Genomic DNA, 6000 nt, shown 5'->3' on the forward strand with positions numbered 1-6000 from the left:
CAATATATCATCACTATACATAGGGAAGTGTAGATTTACTATTGTTAGCTTTACATCAACTTTTTTGATTACGTGTTGGTATTTGTTACTGTGAAGTTAACATAAGGGCATCGCAATATAAAACATTCAGTATTGTGGTAGAAGATCAATAATCACTGAAGCAGGACTTAATTTAATCTGGGATTTATCCATGAAGCTATGCCACTTCGTGATGCACTACCACGGCCAAAAGCATGATCAGTAGTGGCTTGTAATGTGTAGCAGGGTTGGGCAGACACACACACAGACACACATTCTCTTTCAAACGTGCACACACACACTCACACCCAGCACATACACCCACACACAGTCATTCACAGCATGCACACATGCACAAATACACAAAAATTCATACGTACATGCCCACACCCAACATTTAAAAACAGATTTACTGGGCTGCAGTGGTGATCTATGGTGGAGGGAGGAAAGCCTGTCTGGTTCCTGGATGATTGGGTCTGCGTCTCCTCTGATTGGCTGACCTTCGTAGGGGTTAGCTATTCACAGGAGGCAGCAGTCCTTTTCTCATCATAGAGTGGGATGGAGTCAATGAGACTTGCTGATCCCACCCCACTCTGTGATGAGCGTCACTGATGGACACATGACCCTGGGACTTTAGGGCCAAAGAATGAAGCATCCTGGTCCAAGTCTACTGGTGACACTTCCTTTCATCATGAGGGGGAGGATCACAGAAGACATTGCCGGACTGAGGAGGTTACGCCCACCTGTCTGTAATATCTTCAGCTCAGGCAATCAGGCGCCTGTGCATTTAGTGCATGTACAGTGTCTGACTGCCTGACCCGACAATGAAGAGTGTCTGTCAGGCTGACTTTTGCTCAGCTTGACAGATACATTGCCTGCTCAGAAAAAGGTGAAGAGGTGGACCCCCTCCATCCTAAATGATAGGTTGCAGTTGAGCTTGTCAGTACTGTTCAGGGAATCTACCTCAGTATTGCATGCCCAGACATTCCCATTCATTTCATAACAACAGAGCATTGTAAAACAACTTCTTTCTTACTCTATAGAAATTAGAGCACATACTTTGCATGTAGTTGGTAATAAATTAAAAAACCAAAGGACATGAGGCGTGCACTTCTTTCGGTTAGTCCTAAACCAGTAAAAACTGCAGGCACTCAGATTGCTGTAGCTTATTTGTCAATCACAAATGAACTCATTTTTTGTGAACGTTTTGATTGGATGGGCGGTCACTAGTGCAGATAATGAGGGTGATCAAGCCAGCTCCTGGATCCAGTAGCCACTGTCGGTTGGCCCCAGTGAAATATACCGAATGTGTCTCAGAGTAATTTGTCAACACAGGGCCACATTCACCAGTTTCTGCACATTGTCAACATTCCATTCAGAGCAGCAACCTGCAGGTAATAGGAAGGGAATTCTTATCTGCACTTTCAGCTGGACCCAACACAATGATATCACTTAAAAGGGCATCAGCATTTCTTTTGTTGGTGTCTTATCCTGGCTGGGAACGATCTAGAGCATAACATCTAGATGACAATACAGTAGATGGAACCAGAGGCACTCTGCTTGTTATCACAGCCTAAGTGCATAAAATAAGCAATGATTTAAAGGAAGGTTTTTGACTTTATTCAACCCCTTTATGTAAGAGATATGCATGCCCTGTAAGAATATCTGAAGTAACAGTCTATGAGTAATTGCACTAATATTCATTTAAATTGCAACTACTTATTTTTTATTTATTTTCTTTCATTGAGCTAGTCATCCCAATGTAGGGTGTCAAAGTGCATCATATCACACACACGTTATACAGAGACAACAAATCCTACGTGTGTACATGAAATCTCACATAAGATAATGAGTTACAAGGTATAGGACTAACATATCACCTGTACTGGTAGGCATTATGGGCCTGATTACAACTTTGGAGGAGGTGTTAATCCATCCCAAATGTGACGGATATACCACCAGCTGTATTACTAATCCATAGGATATAATGGACTCGTAATACGGCTGGTGGTATATCCGTCACATTTGGGACGGATTAACACCTTCCTCCAAAGTTGTAATCAGGCCCTAAATGTTAAGAGTATTTGGTTTTGAGAGATACAATGTCAGGATTTAAAACATAACACATTGGTTATGGTTGCCTGTACAAATAAGCTGTTATTACCACCAAAGTAACTGTTTTAGCAACTTTGGAATAAAAAAATATTGAGAAAAATCAATCATGTTCTGAACTTTTTGTTGCAGTTTGCATGTCAATCCTTTAAAAAAATAAAAATCTATTGTTCAGGTATAATCGTTACAAACAAAAGCTGTACAAGGGTAGCATTCAATGGTAGCAATTTGTTTACTTTGGCTAGTCGTATCCTTATAACTTGAGCTCGTCACTTAAATTCGTTAAGAGGAATTACAAAATTTACCTGATCATGTTATACAAAATCATAGCTTGCTCCAGTTATCTTGACCCCAGAATCAACATTACAATCCTGGTAGCCTTTCAGTCCATCTTTGCAATATTTAAAAGAATTATCTAGTTTAGTTAAACATTTTACATAGTATTGCCACACATTGCTCTTGTCTTGAGCACCGACTCATACTTCGACTACAACTATTCATTAGTTATATATCTTTGCACTATCTAGGAATCTGCAAAATGCTGTCATATATCTGTAAACCTTTTTATACCCCCACTATTTTTGCATACGCTTCCTCGTACTTCTTAGTTCTTAACATCTTATTCCACCAATTTTGTAAAAAAAGGAACCATTTGAGTCTGCCAATTTTGCAATATTAAGAATAGAGCTACTTTAAAAGCAACAGCAATAAAATATTGCTCATATTTGGTTATCTCATGTGATTTCTTAGACACTCCAAACAGTACCAAACTTGAGTTTACCTCAATCCGAAAATTCGAGCTATGATTTAATGCCTTGTTTAGCTCCCTCTAGAATGATGTTAATTTAGGGCAATCTGAAAAAATATATAGCTAATTCCCCTTCCCCTACTGATGACAATGAAAACATTGATCAGAAATTGATGGAAATATTCTATGCAGCGCCTCAGGAGTATAGTACACCATCCATTGGGAGATGAAAGGCATTCTTTTTATAGTTGGCTGCCCTTAGAGATTTATGCCCTAATTCCAAAAATACTCTCCAATCCTCTTTTGAGATTGCACATTGTGTTGTTTTGGATTTTTTCCCTAATATCTGTAATTAATTCACAGATATTAGGCTGAGTGATCTACTAGCAATCTATACCAATTACCTGTACCAACTAGTTTACTCCTAATTAGACCCCTCCATGTTGAGTGTTCTTGTATATTTGTCATTGGTTTATTAGTACTTAGGAAATGGGAGATCTGAAAAAAACCTAAAAAAAAGTCTAGGTCCCATGTCCTCCAAACATATAGAGACCTCCTCCCATGTCATATATCTATCTCTTGTGAGGAAATAACTCAGCTCTTTAAAACCTTTGCTATTCCACTGCCCTATCACAGCCCCTGAAAGATTGAGGCCAAAATAGCTACACTCCTGTAGTTTCAAAAAGATTTAGTCTGGTGATATTTGATACATTTTGCGAAAACATTCTGCTCTCTTACTGGATTCACAAATGTACTTATATCGAGTTTTTTGGGAGTTTGGTGGTTTGCAGAATTGCAATTTGTTCATGAGGGGAAACTGTCAGGCCAAATGTTCACAGCTCAGTAGCGTCAGAAGTATGAGAGATGATGATGCCTCCTGGATGACTTAGGCATCACCGGTGCCATGTCAAGACACCACTTTAGGGGTTGTGGGGTGGGGGTGGAGCAGCAGGCTAGTTTGGTCGAGACAGGAACACTTGATGGGTTAGAGAGAGGAGAGTGTTCTTAGAGTCCTTAGACAGGAGAGCCTCAGTTCTAGATCACTCAGGGAGGGGGTGAGGACAAGGCTAAATGGGGTGACAAGTATTGGGTTTCCTTCGGGCAGGCAGAATGGGGTGGGTTCAGGGTTTGAGTTGGGGAAAGTATGTGTGTAGGGGTAAATGGCTGAAAAAATTCAGGTAAGCACAAGAAGTAGCTATTACTAGGATGGCTGGAAGATGGCAAATGACAGGTTAATTAAGTGAAAGCAAATTTAAAACTTAAAGTTATTTCTTGCAATGCAAATGCAATATCATTTAGGCAGAAATACGGGGCAATGTTAAAGTGGCTGATATCATTCCATCCCGAAGGTATTTTTTTTCAAGAAACTATTTAAAAAGTAATAATCCCAAAGTACATATTCCAAAGCAGTACTCAATAGCCCTATTCGCATCATCTGGTCAGGCAGTAAGAAGGGTAGCAATATTTATAAGTAGCAGAGTTGATTGGATTATAAAAGAGGTCATTAGAGACCCCAACGGGAGATGGCTTTGGCTGAAGATTCTACTATCAGGGGCGCAAATTAATTAGGTCAATTATTACGGGCCTATTACTGATGAAGTGGAGCCATTAGTACAATTCTACAACATAGCAATGAGTGCAACAGGCCCCATTATTATGGGAGGAGATTTTAATTATAGGCAGGATACTATAATAAATACCTCAAACCGGGGGAAGAGGTGACTAAAACCTAAAACATTGAGAACCATGAATATAATAAAAACTGACTTTCAGGTAATTGATAATTGGCGAGAAGAGCTTCCTGCAGCTGCTCAATATACTTGCTTTTCACATCGTTATAAAACAGCTTCCCTAAAAGATTTTTTTCTAATCTCTCATACTCTGAAGATTTATGGTTCACATATACTGTATTGGCAAACGCTTTCTCAGACCACGCAGCAATTATGGTGACAACAGAGTTAGAGGCAGTTAGTAAGCAAAGATTCAGATGGCAGCTAGATAGATCCTTACTTAGCAATCAGGAGTGGGTTGCAGATATGAGAAAAATCATAGAGGAATTATTTCAGTTAAATCAGTATACTGCATCTTTGTTTGCATTTTGGTAGGCTTTTAAAGCTACAGCTCGGGTTATGTTATCTCTTCCAAGGCATCTCAGGATCGGCAGCGTGAGCTCAATGTTAAAAACCTTATTGGCTACAGATCAGGCCACAGAGGACTGTATAAGAGTAGGGGGGCAGGATGCTGCAAGGCGCAATCTCACTCAAACTAAGGGTAATTTAAGGGACTTTTTTATCCGTGAGGAAGTAGCGAGTTCAAGAGCTTATCAGCAACAGATATATGAGGAAAGTCAACAAGCAGGCAAATATGTGGCCTGGGCTACTCGTATAAAGCAGGAGAACCGGATAATTCATCAGATTAGGGATCCGGTGACAAATTCAGTCGTTACACAGGAGGAGGCTATAGCTCAGGTATTTATGTTGCATTATATCAGAATGTATAAGAATAATTATTCAGTTTCACCCTCACAGATTGAACAGTATTATAAGTCAATTTAATTTCCTAGGGTGCCATTATCTGTTCAAAAAGCATTAGCGCAGATGATTACGTCCTCTGAAATTAAGGAAGCTCTCCAGAAAATGGCAAGTGCAAAAGCATGTGTTAGTGATGGCTTTCCCACAGAATTCTACAAAATCTTCTTCGAGGAGTTAGCACCTTTTCTAACTGATATGTATGTTACGCAATATACGAGGGTGAGGAAATACCCTTGACATTCAAAGAATCAATAATAGCTGGCTTTGCTTTTTCTTCCCGTTTATATTAACCTGTTGGGAGTGCGCTTTCACATAAGGACAACTTCGTTTTTGTTTTAAAAAAAATATATAAAAGCCCCCTGAAGCCAGATTCATATCGCCCAATCAGCTTTCTCAATGCAGATTATAAAATTTTAACAAAGGTCTGGGCAACCAGGATCACCCCGGCTGCTCAACAATTAATAAATCAAGACCAAAATGGCTTCATAGCTAATAGACTGGTGTCATTCAATACCAATTTTCTAATGCAGGCAGTTGATTATTTTTTGTCCAATACAATTCCTGCGGTACTGGTAATGTTAGACACAGAGA

This window comes from Pleurodeles waltl, chromosome 5, assembly GCF_031143425.1.
Source record: "Pleurodeles waltl isolate 20211129_DDA chromosome 5, aPleWal1.hap1.20221129, whole genome shotgun sequence".
In the NCBI taxonomy this organism is placed as follows: domain Eukaryota; kingdom Metazoa; phylum Chordata; class Amphibia; order Caudata; family Salamandridae; genus Pleurodeles; species Pleurodeles waltl.